General features: G+C 32.5%; 1 protein-coding gene across 4 annotated transcripts in view; it reads left to right on the forward strand.

Moving 5' to 3' along the window:
- The window catches only part of LOC126889478 (15-hydroxyprostaglandin dehydrogenase [NAD(+)]-like), a 79,713-nt gene that overhangs the window by 15,601 nt on the left and 44,644 nt on the right, over nucleotides 1–19,468 (forward strand). The window contains exon 1 of one of the 4 annotated variants that reach the window (XM_050657804.1): nucleotides 7,230–7,305. The exons of 2 other annotated variants lie outside the window; for them this stretch is intronic. The gene's annotated coding sequence lies outside the window, so the exon portion shown is untranslated. Of the gene's footprint in view, nucleotides 1–7,229; nucleotides 7,306–13,116; nucleotides 13,252–19,468 lie in introns of those variants that run through there. One more of the 4 variants, XM_050657802.1, reaches the window with a different exon arrangement.

Genomic DNA, 19,468 nt, shown 5'->3' on the forward strand with positions numbered 1-19,468 from the left:
TATATAGATCGAGTCATTAGAGAATGCTCCAATAACGGACTTAGCATACTTAGCAAACAAGACGTCGGCCCTATGCAACTAATTGTCAGTAATGAACCGATAACAAAAGTTAACCATTTTAAATACCTAGGATGTTGGATAAACGGGACACTAAATACGGATGAAGAAATTAAAACTCGTATAGAAATTGCAAGAGGAGCATTTATGAAACGTAGATCTATTCTGAGCAACTCTCAGCTCAGATGAATTTACAACTAAGAATCAAGTTCCGAAAATGAATCCTGTATTACTATATGGATGTGAAACCTGGATCATGAAGGTTAACATGATCAACAAATTAGAAGCCTTCGAGATGTGGTCATATCGTAGAATGCTCAGAATATCTTGGGTTCAACGCATTTCAAACAGAGAAGTCTTAAACAGAGTAGGTCAAGGCGAAGGTGACTTAATCAAGATGATAAAAAAGATAAAACTTGAATATCTCGGGCATATAATGTGAGGTAGCAGATACAGGATGCTGCAGTTAATAATCAATAGAAAGATCGACGGAAAAAGTGGAATTGGTAGGAAGAAATATTCATGGCTCCGAAACCTTCGTCAATGTACTGGCTTATCAGCAGATCAACTATTATATGCCGTGCAAGATCGAGAAGGATATCGGCAAATTGTCATGGAAGCTACCCACGCCTAAAATTTGGGCACTGTACTTAAAGAAGATGAAGAAGAAGTATTTTATGTTTTTTTTTTTGTCAATCCTATCATATTTTCAACAGTGATTCTATGATTGGCAATGGCTTCTTCTTCTGTTAACTCAGCTATTTTTTTAAATGGAAGTATATTTAAATGTATTCCTTTTTCCTCTAAAATATCTGATATATTATTATCAAAACCCCTGTCCGCTAAAACATCTCCTTCTTCAATAAGTCCTAAAATTCCGCATTCCACTGTAATTTTTCTATCTGAAATTCTGCCTCCATAAACATCAGATACCTACATAGGTATATTATTTTACCTTTTTCAGAGCATGTTATGTTATCAGTATTTTAAAGGTATTGGTTCCATAATAATATGTAGAATATGTTGCCTGTTGCATAATAGGGTCATTGCTTTGGTCTATTGGAATTTCGGTAGGGTCCATAATAATTTTGTACTGGTCTTCTGAAGACACAAAATTGTAAGACAACTAGGAAACGAGTACCAAAAAATGTAAATAAATGGCAGAATAAAATAAGGTTATGTTTTAATACCAAACACTGACGCCAGTGCCACCTACATGCATGTGATCTATTGGTCTTATTTCACCCGCGTCTTCAAAACCTACGGATGCGCTAGGTGAGCTTTTTATTTTTAAGTGGTGAAAACCAACCATTATTGAAAAAACTGAATATTATAGCATTTTTTGGATTTAAATCATGTTAATTTATCATAAAGGTACAGAAAAATAGTAGGAGGAGAAAGCAAACATGAAATAACGAATAATAATTTACTCTAATTTACTCTCGTTTAACGTAGATAAAACAGTAGCATTATCTTATAAAGGAGCTCTCCAACCCTTACCTCTTAATAACAGTCAGATAAGTACTGCTGATTCTGTAAAATTTCTTGGTATTTTTTTAGACAGCAACCTTAAATGGTCCCTCCATATTAATTTGTTAAGGAAGAAACTATCTTCAGCTTGCTATGCTATAAGATCTGTTTCGAATGAACTCAATTTAGCATCTTCCAAAATAACATATTTTTCTTTGTTCGAGTCACATCTTCGTTATCGTCTTCCTTTTTTGGGGTTCTGGTACAGCTGCCCAATTCGATGTTATTTTCAAATTACAAAAAAGAGCAATAAGATATCTGTTTGGCCTCAGAAGAACAACACATTGTAGAAGTTACTTCAAAGATCACAGAATTTTAACCTTTCCATCTTTATATATTTTAGAAACTGTTTGCTTAATTCGTAAACATCTATACTCCCTCTAATTTACTCACCGTTGCACGTCATCCGCGTCATAGCCCGAGGCGTCACATGATACCAACACGAAATATTTAGGCGGTAGGTGTGTTCTTTTTTAGAATCACTTTGACGAGTACACTGGCGTTACAACCACTAGGCATATTTTATTATATACGCGTAGAAATAATATTTAAAGATCTCTATTAATGTTAACTTAAAGAAATACACAATAATATGTTTCATTTAATATGTATAAATGGATTATAAAGCGCTTTTATGAAGCACATTTGTTCGGAATACACTGTAACTATAATCGAACAAAGGTGATATTTTGGCATAAATTGGTAACATTTATTTGACAGTTGCGGTGATAACACTTCATATTTGTTTATATTCTTTACTATTAATATTTGTTTCATTATATTTACTGTTTTTATTATGTACTTTAGCGTAAGATTATAACTTAATTCTAGTTTTCTATTTCTAAAGTTTTCATTTATTTACATTGAATATTAATTTGTTTTCCTATATAATCCACTTCCGCAAAAATTTTGTGATGTAGTTGATTTAAAATGAATTCAAGAATTTTTTGTAATTGGGCAACAATATCGACTTAGATCTCTAACGTAAATAATGACGTGCAACGGTAAGTAAATTAGACGTAAGTAAATACATGTCTTTTCACCAAGACCTAATCATGACTACTTCACGAGAAATTCTACCTTTGACGTCTATTTACCGACCCCGTCATCTGAGTTAGTAAAGAAATCTATATTATATTCCGCAAAAAAACTTTACAACCACCTCCCTCTATAACTTAAATCTGCAGCATCTTTCCCCAAATTCCGTAAACTGACAAAAGCCTACCTATCCGAAAGACCATAATATTATGCAGTAGATTTTCTTAATCAATAACTAAGAAATTACAGTACCCTTTGCACAAGTAGTATTTTAATTGTTATTTTTCATCTGTATTTGGGTGTCATATGAAGCAGCTTAACTTTTAAACTTAATTACTAGGTAGACTATGCAATTTGCAATTTATTTAAATTTTTAAATTTTGCAATTGATTAACTGTTTAACTTCATTATTATTATTTTTTTTATTTATACTGACGATTTATGTAATTTTAGTAAATTGAATTGTTATTGTTTTGTTTTCTTGACTTTTTGTAAGCTTTGTCGATAAAATTGTACAATTTTTCATGACAATAAAGCATATTTCTATTCTATTCTATTCTAATGGAAGGGGAGTAATTGAGTTCGCGGAAGAACGGAACATGGAAGTGATGAGCACACGTTTCAAGCGCAAGGATGTCTATAAAGGAACTTGGATGGCACCAAATGGGGAATACACAAACTAAATCGATCATGTAGTTATAGATAAGGCACATTATACAGCAATAAAGAATGCAAGATCATGTAGAGGGGCAGATATGGACTCAGATCACTTTCTAGTCAAAATAAATGTCAAGATAAAAGAAAGAGAAAAGGGAAACAATAAAAAGAAAGAAACCAGAATTAAAAGATTTGATGTAGGAAAGCTGATGGAATCAAAAGTGCAATAAGGTTATGAGAAAGAATTGCAACGAATATGCCAAGAAAAAGAACAGGATAAGGTAGAGGGTATAAACGATCAATGGAAACAATTAGAGGACATAATGAAGAAAGCTACCGAGCAAACATTATAATATAAAAACCGCAGAAAAACGAAGCATGGTGGGATGAGGAATGCCGTGCAGACAGAAAAAAGAAATAAACTAAGAATGTTAGCATTACAAACACAGCAACCTGATGCAAAAGTAGCATATAAGGAGCAGCGAGCAAAAGTGAAAAAGATAAACAGACAAAAGGAAAGAGCAATTAATGAACAAAGAGTAAAAAAATAGAAAGCTACTATAAAAGAAAAAAAATTAGAAACTTTTACAGAGAAACTAAGAAAGGGAAAAAAGATATAATAACAATGTGTATATAAAGGACAAGGAGGGAAATTTATTAGGCGACGAAGAAAAAATGAAAGAGAGATGGAGTGAATATTTCTGTGAATTGCTGAACGAAAACCCAGGGGAAGAAGAATGGCAGACAATAGAAGAAGACAGTACAGGAACAAACAGAAGAAGAGGTAGAAAAAATCTTAAGTAACACGAAAAACAATAAGAGCGCCGGACAGTATGGAATAGCAATTAAAAATATTAGATATGCTGACAGAGAGATAAAACGTAACCTGTATGAACTAATTGTGGACAGATGGAGAGAGAAGCAGATGCCGAAGGATTGGGAAAAAGCAACAATAATACCGATTTTAAAGGATGGTGATGAGGCAGAGGGTCAAAACTATCGGGGAATAACACTGTTGGATGTGGCCTACAAAATCATAATGAGGCTGGAGGTACTAGTTGAACCACAGATAGGGCAATATCAAGCAGGATTTAGGAAAGGCAGAGGAACAACCGATCAGATATTCATAATGAAAGAGGTACTGACCAGCTGCTATGAATACAAAATCCCGGCAATAGTATTATTCATAGATTTTAAAAAGGCGTACGACTCTGTCAAGAGAGAAAAAATTGCGGAAGTTGACATTGAAGCATACGACCTGCAACGTAAGAGTAAAAGAGGGAACTTCAGAAAATTTTGCAGTCAGATAAGGACTTAGGTAAGGAGACCCGCTGTCAACACTAATATTTAAGATGATACTAGAAAAACTCATTAGAAACAGCATCTTAAATAGAAATGGACACATATTGTACAAGAGTAATCAATTAGTGGGATTTGCAGATGATGTGGCAATTGTAGCGACCAGCGAAAAGATATTGAAAGAGATAACAGAAAGATTAGTAAATAAAGCGTATAAGCTGGGTCTCCAAATAAATTAAAAAAGCAAGGTTATGAAAGTAGGAAGAGAAAGGCGAGATGGGACAAAGTTCAGTGTAAGCACACAGTTAGGAGAGTTCAAGTTTGACGAAATAGACGAATTTGTATATTTAGGAGCAAGGATAACAAACAGGTGTGAAGAAATGAAAGAAATTGATGCCAGATTAAGTAAAGCCAATCGATCTGCGGGAGCCATGAATTATTTACTAAAATCAAAACAGCTGTCATGGAATACTAAATTCAGGATTTACAAGACTATAATAAGACCAACAGCGACATACGGATGTAAGACATGGATACTCAACCAAACAACAAACGAAACAGTAAGAAGATGGGAAAAGAAAATATTCAGAAGAATATTAGGAGGGAAGATAACAGAGGAAGGATATATAAGAAGGACAAATGAGGAAGTTTATAATATTTACAAAGAACCACAAATAGATAGAGTAATAAAATCAAGAAGGTTGCAGTGGCTGGGGCATATAAAAAGAATGAACGATGACAGAGTCGTCAAGAAAATAGCATGGAGAGTACCAGATTATAAAAGAAAGAGAGGAAGACCACGAAAGCGATGGAGAGAGGCTGTAGTAGAAGACCTAAAGGAAAAGGGAATAACAGACTGGAAGAAGTTGACAAATAACAGAAAGCTATAGAGAGAACAATAAAGCTCTGGACCTAAAAGGCCTGTAAAAAAGCTACATATATAATTTATCATTAAGCTGATGGTGACCATGTTAGTGATGGTGATCGTGGACCATGGCGTGGACACTACAAGGTAGAGGGAAAAGAGGAAGGCCGAGAAGAAGCTGGAGAGAGGGAATTGAAAAAGAACAAGAGGAAAAAGAGATTCCTTCAGGTCTATGGTTAAACAGAGAAGAATGTAGTAAATTATCATTATCAATCTTTGAACAATCTTAAAAACCACCCCTTTTAATAAAAATAATTATAAAAAATTGTTCAACCCTTAAGAACTACATATGTCAAAAATATATAGAAAAAATCTCTTTCAACAGCTTCAAAAGCTTTAAATGTTCGGTTATATTCAAAAATCCTTTCTTGTCAATAAAATATTTTTTGATTGGTTGCTTATTTTCAACCCTTAAAAACAACCCCTTGTGTCAAAACCTCATAAAAAAATTGTAAAAATTTCATAGTATATAATCAATTTATAGTTTAGAAAAAAATTCATTTGCTGCTCATAAAATTTTCACGAATTTTCACCACGATGTTCGAAATTTTCACGAAAAACCACCTATGCTCACGAATCAAACTCCTATTTTATGATTTTTTTTATTGAAAAAAATTATGCATGAAAATACTTTACACAAATGGTAGGTATAAAAAATATATTTACCAAAAAAAAAATATTTACAATATAGGGAATAATTCATTGTGTGAAACGTCATTCTCGCATACAGTGTGATGAAAATAAAAGGAATAAATTCGATATTTCGTAAGCCGACAACTCTGAGGAAAATTCTAGAAACAGGTCAATTTTTATTTTTAAATTATGATTTTTTGGCATATATTATATGTATATTACTAGTGACGTTATCCATCTGAGCGGGACGACGTAATCGATGATTTTTGTAAATAATATTAGTGGTCGTGTGCTAGCTCATTTGAAAGGTTATTCAATTATTTATTTAGTAATATGAATATAATCATAATCATTTATACAAGGTGTCCAAAAACATTTCTTTTAATTAAATTAATTGATGTAAAAAGAGGAATGTACCTATGTAATTTATTTAATTCAAAATACATTTTACTATTGTCAGAAAACAAAAAAAAAAGGTTTATTTAACAAGTAAACACTGATATTTGCTTATATTAAATGCTCAAACTGGAAAACAGGTGGGTGGTAGCTTGAATATTGAATTTAAGCGAAAAGGAATGTTTATTTATGAAATAAACATTTTTTTCTCACAGCAGTAAAATATATTTTGAATTAAATAAATTACATACATTCTTCTTTTTTTGTCAATTTATTTAATTAAAAAAAATATTTAAAAAATATTTGTCATAGGTGTTGAATTTTTTTTACCATCAATGTACCTAAATTTACTTTTAAAGGATTCAGTATTAATTTCTAAAGAAAAGTTCTGTTACTTTGTTAGTTGTACATATTCAATTCAGGCTAAAGAAGACGCCTAGAGCACTCGGCCAAATATTAGTTTAGGTCAGTGCTATTTTATAAAAGAAATTATTGTTCATTAAATTTAAATAAAACGAGATAACAATAACGACAAAATTTAATGACGAATTTCTCACAAAATATTTCAGCTTATTTTGGAAACGTTATAACTCAAAACTCAACCCGTATTGGTCTTGTCTCAGACTATAACGCCCTTTGTTTAATTTCCTTCTGTCCTTTGAAAGCAATTTGAAGATGCCGTATCAGTTTTGGCATTGCCGCTATACGAGTCATGTCAATGATTTGAGTGGTAGTTAGTTTAAGGTGTATTGAATAAAATTGATTATTAGGTGAGTTTATCGACATTTTGCGGTACATATTATAATATTATGTAAGTCTCTCTCTATGGTGTACGAATCTACTAATAACCGCGATATATACAAGCTTTTATGTGATAGGTGTAAATTGTTTTGCAGCTTTTTTGTTCAGATTGCACTTGTTCTATTTTATTGTTTCTTATATTATTTTAAATCTTTAATGAATATAGTACTAAGCACTTGCACAGTTTTCACTGTATTCCTCCACTCCAGCCGTTTTCTCCAGTTCTTTCTATTTTGTCAGTAACCTTCCTGTAGATTTCTTCTTTCCATTGCTTCCACTTCATATATCTGAAAGATTTTCGGGGTCTGCCTCTCTTCCTTCTGACTATCGGGCGCCACTCTGTTATTCTGATTATCCAACGTTTTTTGTCAGCTATTTTGACATGTCCATACTATTAGTCATGTTGATTGTACGCTGTGAGCTCGTACGTAGAGGGGATATTTATAAATTCATGAGCGCCAGTAGTGACAAGTCTGTAAACGTTTACCGGAAATTTGACATAAATGTCAAAGTGATTAATTTTAAATTAAAATTAAAAACATTAATTATAAAAAATATTAGTTGATCAAAGCTGTGGTTTATATTTTTACCTTAAATATACTTACGTTTTAAATACTGAATTTGCGTTTTTTAATGTTCTGTAATATGTAATTATAAATTAATCGTGGCACCATCTACATGATAATTGTGAAAGTATCCGAAGTAAGAAATTAATATTTCATCAATAGAACGTCAAAATGATTAGCAAAATCTTAAAAAAATCTATTACAATTTAATTACTTTTTAGCGTTGTAAATATTAAGCGATAACAATTAAATAATAAATTTAAAAATTACCGGTGAAAGATAATTCCAGTAATCCGCTAGGAGCGCCACCAGCGAAGCTCAGAGCGTATAGTTACTTTCGAGTATTCGTTACAAATCGTTACTTTTGTATAAAGTAATGATTTACAGTATTCGTTACTTTGATTACCATGATTACTTTTGTTACTTTTGTATTTGAGTGCCGGTAATCATATCGAGAATCGTATTTCTCAGTAGGTAGGTATTTTGTATAGGTATTCCGATATAATAACGACCTTCACCCATCTGTTTAAAGGATAAATCGTTACTTTTGTATAAAGTAATCATTTACAGTACCTATTCGTTACTTTGATTACTATGATGTCTTTAGTTACTTTTGTATTTTAGTACCGGTAATCATATCGAGAATGGTATTTCTAAGTAGGTAGGTATTTTGTATAGGTATTCCGATATAACAACGACCTTCACTGATCTGTTTAAGGGATAAATCGTTACTTTTGTATAAAGTAATCATTTATTCGTTACTTTGATTACTTTTGCTACTTTTGTATTTAAGTACCGGTAATCATATCGAGAATCGTATTTCTCAGTAGGTAGGTATTTTGTATAGGTATTCCGATATAACAACGACCTTCACCGATCTGTTTAAAGGGTAAATCGTTACTTTTGTATAAAGTAATCATTTACAGTATTCGTTACTTTGATTACTATGATTACTTTAGTTACTTTTGTATTTGAGTACCGGTAATCATATCGAGAATGGTATTTCTCAGTAGGTAGGTATTTTGTATAGGTATTCCGATATAACAACTACCTTCACTGATCTGTTTAAGGGATAAATCGTTACTTTTGTATAAAGTAATCATTTTAATCATTTATTCGTTACTTTGATTACTTTTGCTACTGTTGTATTTGAGTGCCGGTAATCATATCGAGAATCGTATTTCTCAGTAGGTAGGTATTTTGTATAGGTATTCCGATATAATAACGACCTTCACCGATCTGTTTAAGGGATAAAAATGATTTGGTTACTATGGTTACTTTTGTATTTGAGTACCGGTAATCATATAGAGAGTCGTATTTCTCAGTAGGTAGGTATTTTGTATAGGTATTCCGTCACACCCTTAAAACGCTTCATAACGATAACGATATTCGATAACACTCGTAAAATACCGGTCCCGTCCGTTACTCGCTGGGATACCATTGGTATTTTTTTATAGAAAGTAATCCAGTGTACTGGTTGTAGATACAATAGTCGTTACTCGCTCTGATACGATTGGTACGAAGTAACGAAGTAATCAGAGTAATCAAAGTAATCAAAGTAGATACAATAGTCGTTACTCGTTCTGACACGATTGGTACGAAGTAATCAGAGTAATCAAAGTAATCAGAGTAACGATTTGCCTCTCTGTATAGTAATCGTTACTTTCGGTATTCGTAAGTAACGAGTACTTTGTAACGAATAGTTACTTTTTCAACATCACTAGTCCATAGCAGATTAATACTTCTGTTCTATGTAGTCCTATTATAATTGAGTGCATTCCCATTCCTTTCTTAATCTCTATGTTATTGATTCCATCTCTTCTTGTTACTCTGCAGATGTTGTCCTTAGGAATTCTATCTCTGTTGCTCAGTTTGTTTTTGGTTTTCTTATTTATTATCCAATTTTCACACCCATAAGTGAGGATACTTCTTGTCATGGTATTATATATTCTTCTTTTTGTTTTTATGCTGATGTTCTTATCCCACAGTATCGGGTTCAATTTTCGTATGCAGTCTCTTGTTTGTCCCAGTCTATTTTTTATATCTTCTTCAGTTTTTACTTTGTTTTATATTAGGAAACTTGTATTATTATAATATTTTTGTACTTGTCTGCTCCTTTGATTTGTGTACCTTTGTCTTTTCCAGCTTTTTAATTTCTGTATTCTCTGTTAGGTATTCAGTTTTCTTTAGGTTTATTCCATTGCATTGTTTGTATATTCCTGTTCCAGTTTTCAGATCATAAAACTGAAGTGGTCTTCGTTGTTTCGACGCATCCCAGTAAGCACAAGCACGTACATAAGACAAACTAAGTACGTACTGATGGGACATAAAGTATGTACAATGTACGTACTTTGCTGTACGAAGTACGTACTTAATACATACATAAGTACATTTTACAAATTATGGTACATACCTAGTACGTACTGAAGGTACGTACCTAGTACGTACTGAAGGCACGTACATAGTACGTACTGAAGGTATGTACCCAGTAGGTACATATTGAAGGTATGTACATAGTACATACCTTCAATATATACATAGTATGTACATACTATACACACTTATGATGATTTATGTAAATAAAAGTAAATATGGGTGAATATATCTTTATTATTTTTTAAAAAAATAAATTCAATTTTTATTCTGATTCCTTTTCCTTGAAAGTTTTTAAGCGATCCCCGGCTCTCCTCAACCATCGTCAAATTTCTTGCTCCGCCACCTTTTTATCACTACATTTTTGACTTTTTTTGCCGCTTCTATAAAGAAAGAATGTCAAATTATAAAACTGGATACTTTTGATAAAGAATATTTTATCACAACCATCATCAACTGAAGCACTAATTAACCCATGGAAATACATCCATATAAATAAATAATACTGCTAAATGTGTGTCTGCCTTGTGTATCTCCGAAAATTAATTCATTTTTTCAACTGCTCTAAATATTTAGAAATTTAGAAGTGGGTTGTTTTTTACAATAATTTAAAAAATCTGTTTTAAGACTGATGTCCCTCTAGTACCCTTAAATGGTTTATTTTAAGCCCAATAAATTATAGTTAAATGTATAGTACATACAATATCTTCGTTACATATTGCATTTAATTACAGTCAAATGTACAGTCAAATGTTAAATACAGTCAAATTTATGCAGTCCGCAAATGAAAATTCTTTGTATCAGGAAAACAAATCCTATCAGTGTAAACCCCTTCAATGTCACATTTATTGTCAGACATGTAACCAGAATGACCTTTAATACATGCAATGTATGCTTTAGCAGGAGCACCACAAATAAAACTTAAATTTTAAGTAAAATAAGTAAAATAAGCTCTACTTTCATAGTTCATACCATTATTAATTATTTCTATGGCATCTTTTACAAATTTTTCTAAAAATAAATTACAATCTTTGGGTTTCTCATATACCATCTATATCAACTGGCCCCTGTTTCGGATATAAACTGCATAAAATTGGATACACTTGACTGGATGAACTTTTGAAAGTGAAAGACCATCTATATTAAATAAAATTTCTACAGTATCAAGAGATTCTTTTCCAGAATACTGAGACAGTAGTTTTTGCAAACCAAATAGTTTGTAGTAGTTTCTCAATCCAAAGTGAACATAGTGATCGGAATTTATTGGTTGCAGAATAGTTTTCCTTGGAGTGTGTAACAGAGTTCTAGCATCTCAGGGTAATTCAGGATGATATGGATTTAAAATATTTAACAGGTCATTAATAGCCACATGTGTAATATTATGTTTACAGCATCATCCTGATAAGCTACTGGTAAGACTTTTAATATATGTAGTATCCTGGGTAGTAACACTAATACATTTTTCATCTTCTAATAATATATTTTCATATTCAAAACAGAGTGTGTCTGAAAGAGAGTGTGGTAATGGAGATTTTAAATTTTCAAAAACATCCATTGAATTATCATTAGTCTGTCATATCCATAGTTTTATTATCTAAACTAGTATTATCACTTTTCTCTGAAATATTAAAACTAGATATTTTTTGCACATCCATTTCCTTAAATCGTTTCAATTGCTTTGTAGCATTTTTGTAATGTTTACTATTTGATGACATTTCTAAAATTTAAAATAGATACCTAAATGAATTAATTGTTAAAATTACCTTTTTATTCACCAATATCAAAAAAATTCATATTTGAAGTACAAAAACAAGCAAAACTTATGAATCTTAAAGTTTACCAAATGGTTTTGTTTTAAATATACTTACTTTTTATTTAATAATTTATTTATCTAACTTCGTCACCCACAAAATACATTTTTCAGTATGAGTATGTCTATATAAGTTAAAAAACACTCATCTCAATAAGATAACAGGAAACCACACTATATAAGCACCAACACTGACCAAACTGTCTTGCAATGAATTATCACATCAAAACTGTACTCGAGGTAGAAAATTCCTAACCAAATAAATTAGGTTAGCACATTTAGCTCTTCTATCTCATGGTACATACTTAAGACGTAATAGTACGTACTCTTCTGTACGTACTGGTATGTACCCCAGTTTACGTACTTAAAACGTACATTTTACATCATGTACGTACAGTACCGAAATTGTACGTACTCAAAACGTACTGTGCTGTTTGGGATTATTTGGTCATCAGCAAAACTTAGAATATATAGGCATTCGCTTTTTACTGGTGTACCAATTCCTTCGCACTTTCTTTTCCATGGTTTTAGGGTTTTTTCAGGAATATTTTGAAACAACCCTGTAGCAGTCCCTTTGTTGTCTTAAATGGACTGCATATTCTATTGCCCGTTTTGATGGCTACTTTGTTATTCTTGTAAAGTACTTTTACTGCTTTTATTATTATTCGTGGAACTACGATGTCTTCGCTTCTCATAGTTCTAATAGCCATAATGACGGATCGTAGCTACATAAGCCATATGGACGAATCAATTTTTTGGATCATCCTTTTTTCTCGCCCCTGTTCCACCGTTTGTATAAAAGAAAAACATAAATAATTAAAACTACAATTAACCTTTATTGTTTTTTCATTTGAAAGTTATATATGTATAATTTACTTAAAATAAAAAAATAAAATAGTTTTCTCTTTAAACCGATTCTGTATTTGATTCGTCACTTATCTACGTTTAAAACTAGTTAACAAACACAAAATGATTATTTGCTGTAAGTATAATGACTTTATTTTTATTCCAGTTAATTTAAATTTATTGTACATTCACGTGTGAGTGTTCATCGAGTACAGGTCTTAGTAGCAAGTTAATACGAGCTTTTATCAACTTTAAAAATTTGATAGCAATAATTACAATACATTTGCTGTTAATATAATTGCCGCACAACTACAAATTAGGTGAATATAATTTGGATTTGCTTATTTGTTTTGAAAATTTAATGATCAGCCTGTCACTGAATTGCAGAATATGCTCTGAGCTGAGATTTATTTTTATTTAACCTGTTCTTAGTTTAACTAATTTTTTGTGATTTTGGTAACCAGGATTACAATAGCATGTCAAGTCCAACTTAATACTCATTTCACACAAAAATTTCAATGTCAGCCACTTCCGATAAACGAACCTATATAAAAAATACAAAACAGATAACACTTCTGCTCCGAGGTCTTATGCAGCTGCTACCTCTGCAAAATTATCTTTCCTCATTACCAAAAAGTAGTATTGTTGCTCCCAAAAACCTACACTTTGCTTCTAGAATCTCAAATGTTCGTATGTCTATTTACTTGTCTTCTTCATCGTTGACAAGGCAACAATCTTCTTAGAACTTATCAAAACATTACTAATAATTCAAAGTTTATTTCAATACGCAGCAGTGGCGGCTCGTATAACTTTAGGAAGGTAGTGCCAGAATCCGGGCAGCTGCCTAAATTTTTTGTGGCGGTTTTACGATATGGTCAAAAAGGATATAAAATATAAATAAAAAAAAATATCGATTCTTATCTACCTGTTCATTATGTTTAATTAAAGTATCACGATAAGCTGAATTTAATTGGGTTTTTATATTTAACTTACCAAGCATTGAAAAGCTAAAAACGTTATTCATGTGCACTTTAGATTTTTCATGGGATTTCAATTTCTCCCATATATGTACAAGATCATCGGTGCCTTTGTTTGACCAAGTCTCGTCACCTCCAAACAAAACGCATACAAAACAGAAGAGTTTATTAGTTTGTTCGCAACCACACAACCAGCTATTTTTATCATAAATAATTTTATTAAACTTACGACAGCGAAGTTTTTGTCCATTTCCACTTTGTTTTTCAATTTTTAAATCGGGTAAAGGCCGACCGAGTTCTTTAATTTGTAGTTTTTTTTCTAACGAAAAACCACCAAAAGAGTTTTTTAATATACTAATTTGATTCATTGTCAATAAATAAATTAAACGTAGAAAATAATCAAAATATTATTTTTATACCTACGACACCCACGATCACAACGCACTAACTAATAATTACAAATTAAAAAATATAGTAGAGTATAAACACAAATATACAATACAGTAGTAGACAATAAACACAATACCGTCAAGCGAACGCGTAAAGAAACTAGAAATATGTAGATCTAAAACATTGTATCTTAAGATCCACTAACTTCCTTTTCGAGATTTCGAGCCTGGCACGGAGACTCCAATTTAAACGTACGTTAAAAGTGCAATACCGCTCTCTCTCTCTGTCACTTACACAGGATGCTCATACAATCTTTCTCTTTTCTCACGAGCCACTATGCCGTTCGGCACTGGGATTTTTATGATTTTCATCCTTTATCCGGTCAGCTGTGGGTGGCCAGAGTCGGTAGATTTGCATTGCGCTACACAGTTGCCAGATTTGATATAATTTATAAAAATAAAGAGAAATATTCACAAAAAAAATAAACAGGCATTAAAATGTTTTTAAGATAAAAAATATGTTTCTGCATAGTTAGCATGGTAGTGCCATGGCTCTATGGCACTACCTCACGGGCCGCCACTGATACGCAGGCTTATTTAACCTACCAAAAGAATATTAATTTCTAATGAAAGCCCATCTATTCCTCACCCATAATTGAATCGGTCAGGAGAGGAAGCGGACCTGTCCATAAATAGGCATTTTTGAGATTTTGATAGAAATCCATTATAAGTACGAAGACATTTTGTAGAGAAACTGGACATATAGACCTGACTGTATCGTCGCCCCCGCTAGCAAAATTATTCCGATTCGACTTTTTTTTGCACAAACTTACTCAAAAATAGGTCCTTATAACATATCCACATGGTGCCAGGTGGTGCCGTGGTCGGAAAATTGTTTAAACAATTTTTTTTAACAAATGTACAAAAATAATTTTTTTATTTCGAACAATATTTATTTATATAATTTGGATCATTCTGAGCAAAAAAAGTCTCTTGTCATTTTTCTCTAAAATTGATTGTTGTCGAGTTATATGCGATAAAAATTTTGAAAAATGCGAAAATGGCCATTTTTAAGGCTTAATAACTCGATTAAAAATTATTATTATTTATCGTGAGTGATGTCCGACGATCCAATTAAATGGTCGTTATGTTATCACGAAACCAGAAACCAAAAGTCGATTAATAAGTAAGTTTTTACTTTCATTTTTATTAAAAATAAAGGAACAATTATTATTTTAAAATGTTTCCTAATCAGACGCCAACTGAGGCAATATTAGTCCAGAAAAAGAACGTTTTATTTTCAGAAAATGCACAGCGTTCGCAAAATGAACAAGCATTATATAATGCATGGGTTCAATCAGAAAATAATGTTCAAAAACTTAATATAGATAATCAGCGCCTAAATCAAATAATTATCACAATGGAGCAAAGATTAGCAAAGCTTGAGAATACCCAACAAGATATAGGGTCAACAGCAAGCGCCGATAAAACAAAAACCAAAACAGACAAATCTGAATATTTTACCGATGAAGAAGATTTAGCCAACGAAACGGAGTGGATAAGACAAGAGAACAGGAGGACCAAAAAACGCAAAATGGATACTTCATTATCTCCTCCCTCTCCAGAGAAAGCAACAGCTGTAAAGAAAATTCAAAAGCCAAAACTGCCACCTCCGGTTGTAGTAGAAGGTTTCGAAGATGCTGCCAACTTAAGTAAGACTCTAGGCGATGCTAGTATTAAATTCACCATGAAAATAATAAACAGTGAAGTCATAAAAATCAATACACCCGACAGTAATGAGTATAGAAAACTAACAAACAGTTTAAACACGAGTAAACTTTCCTATCACATATATGAAAATAAACAAGAAAGATCAATCAGAGTAATGGTTAAGAAACTACATCATTCCTATCAGCCTAATGACATAGTAAAGGAGCTACAAAGAAGAGTATATAAAGCTATACAAGCTGATAAGAAATTGAAGTGGAGAACTAAAAAACCTCTTGATATGTTCATCCTGACGTTCAGACAAGATGAAGATATAAACAAAATATTTGGAATAACTGACATTTTGAGCATGAGAGTAGAAATTGAACCACTAAGGAGCTTGAAGCTGGTACCACAGTGCAAAAGATGCCAGGCCTATGGTCATACCTGGAAATATTGTAATAAGGAACCAAGATATGTTAACATTGTGGTGAAAATCATCCTGCAAGCTACCGAGGATGTTATGTAGCCAAAAAAATACAAAATCTGAGAAATCAGAGAACAAATAAGGCCAGTCTACCAAAACCACCACAAAGGGTCAATGAGAAGGAAAAGCCAAAAGCACAAAACGTCACTGCAAATAGAAAATACAGTGATGTAGTTAATAATGTAAAACGAACGGACCAAGAATTGGAAACCGAGAATACATCGAAAATAATATTAGAAAAACTCATCAAGATAGATGACAAAATAACACAAATAGATATACGCGTTACTAGATTGGAACATAGCGCTAAAGGAGCTATACCGAAAATTCGAAATGGCTAAGCAACTACGAATCATGGAATGGAATGCCAATGGGCTTCTACAACATAAAAATGAACTGCAAACTATCCTAGATGCAGAAGAAGTTGATTTATGTCTCATAGCTGAAACACATTTCACGAAACAATCTTTTATAAAGCTTAGAGGATACAGGGTATACCACACTATACATCCTGACAATGCAGCCAAAGGAGGAAGCGCACTAATAATAAAAGATAACATTGAACATCATGGGGAGCTAAAATATGAAACAGAACACATACAAGCAACTACGGTATGTGTCAAACTCAAAACTAATTGCGAAGTTAATGTAAGCTCAATTTATAGCCCCCTAGGCATTCCATTAAAAAAGAACAGTATGTAGAATACTTGAAAAGTTTGCGAAAAAGATATATCATTGGAGGTGACTTTAATGCAAAGCACACCCAATGGGGATCAAGATTAACAACAACTAAAGGAAAAGAGTTACTGGCAGCCATAAAAGAACAGAAATGTGAAGTAATATCAACAGGTAGACCGACTTATTGGCCAACAGATACAAACAAAATACCGGACTTAATTGATTTCTTTGTTATTAAAAATATTTCATCCAACTATGTAGATATTAATGAAGGTTGGGATATGAATTCAGATCATTCACCCATAATACTCACTGTGAGTGACACGATTATCAGAAAGGATTGTAACCCAATACTAACAAATAAACTAACAGACTGGGAAAGTTTTAGATCAATCCTTGAAGATAGAATTGAACTAGCAGTACCATTAAAAAAACCTGAACAAGTAGATGAGGAAGTTGAGTTGCTTGTACAAAATATACAAAAATCAGCATGGGAAAGTACTCCTATTATAAGATCAAACGTCAAAGGAAACAACTATCCGAAAGAAATTAAAAAGTTAATTAAAGAGAAAAGAAAACTCAGAAGGAAGTGGCAACAAACCAGAGCACCCCAAGATAAAACAAATTTAAACAATGCTAGTCAAAAACTTAAAAGAGAGATTCAAAATATAAAAAATGAGTCAATCAGTTATTACCTGAGAGAGTTGACGGATAATAGTAGCACAGAGTACTTTCTATGGAAAGCTACAAAAAGGCTAAAAAGACCAGTAACCCATTCTCCACCCATTAAACTAGAAGATGGTAGCTGGGCTAGAAGTAATGAGCAAAAGGCAGAGAGATTTGCCACATATTTAGAAAATACATTTAAACCGCATGATGACCAAAATAATGATCAAATATCGATAGAGCCTAATCAGACAGAGGAGAGAATCAGACCAACATCCCCGAAGGAAGTAGCTGATGAAATAAAAGACAATATAAATCCTAAGAAGGCACCAGAATATGATCTAATTACTGGAGAATTCTAAAAAACCTGCCTCGTAAAGCCATAGTCAAATTGACCAACATCATCAATGCTGCATTTAGATTGAGATATGTTCCAAATTTATGGAAAATAGCTGAGGTTATAATGATACCAAAACCAGGAAAATCACCAAATATAGACCAGGTCTTCATATAGACCATTATCACTTTTACCAGTGATGTCGAAGCTTTTTGAGAAACTTCTGCTAAAAAGAATAAAACCAATAATAGAAGAGAAAAAAATGATTCCAAACCACCAATTTGGCTTCAGAAATAAACATTCTACGATTGATCAGGTACACAGAATGACTAACATAATTGAGAAATCATTAGAAGAAAAGAAAGTCTGCTCTACAATCTTTTTAGACATAGCTAAGGCCTTCGACAAAGTTTGGCATGAAGGTTTAGTCTACAAACTCAAAATTCTTATGCCTAAACAATATTCAGAAATTTTACAATCATATATATCTGACAGATATTTCAGAATTAAGCAAGAAGACGTGTACACTGATCTAAAAGAAATCAGAGCAGGAGTCCCTCAAGGAAGCGTATTAGGTCCTGTTCTCTACCTGTTATACACATACGATATACCTGAAATGGAAAATAATACTATAGCCACATTTGCAGATGACACCGCTATCTTAGCAATAGGTGATACCAGCGAAGAAGCAGCAGAAAAATTACAGTTGGCAATCAATAAAATACACAACTGGACTAAAAAATGGAAAATCAAATTAAATGAATCTAAATCTATTCATGTCAATTTTACAAATAAAAAAATCGAAAACATTCCAATTAGAATAAATGATGCCCAAATACCATATGCATCTTCTGCAAAGTATTTAGGTATCACACTTGATGCAAGGCTTCGCTGGAAAGTCCACATTAAAAAGAAAAGGGAAGAATTTGGTATCCGTTACAAAAAAATGTATTGGCTGATGGGAAGAAACTCTGCATTGTCCACATATAACAAAATACTTTTATACAAACAAATACTTAGACCAGTATGGATGTATGGTTGCCAACTCTGGGATTGTGCCAATTCAAGTAATATTCAGATTATCCAGAGATTCCAGAATAAAGTATTACGGAACATCGTTGATGCTCCTTGGTATATCCGAAATGTCGACCTCCACAAGGATCTTGAGATGGAAGATGTAGACAAAGTTATCAAGAAGATGACAGGTAGTCACGAACAACGGCTCCATAGTCATGTAAACATCGAGGCCATCCAGCTCCTCGATAACACTGGGCTAGAAAGAAGACTCAAACGAAG

This window comes from Diabrotica virgifera, chromosome 8 (assembly GCF_917563875.1).
Source record: "Diabrotica virgifera virgifera chromosome 8, PGI_DIABVI_V3a".
In the NCBI taxonomy this organism is placed as follows: Eukaryota; Metazoa; Arthropoda; class Insecta; order Coleoptera; family Chrysomelidae; genus Diabrotica; species Diabrotica virgifera.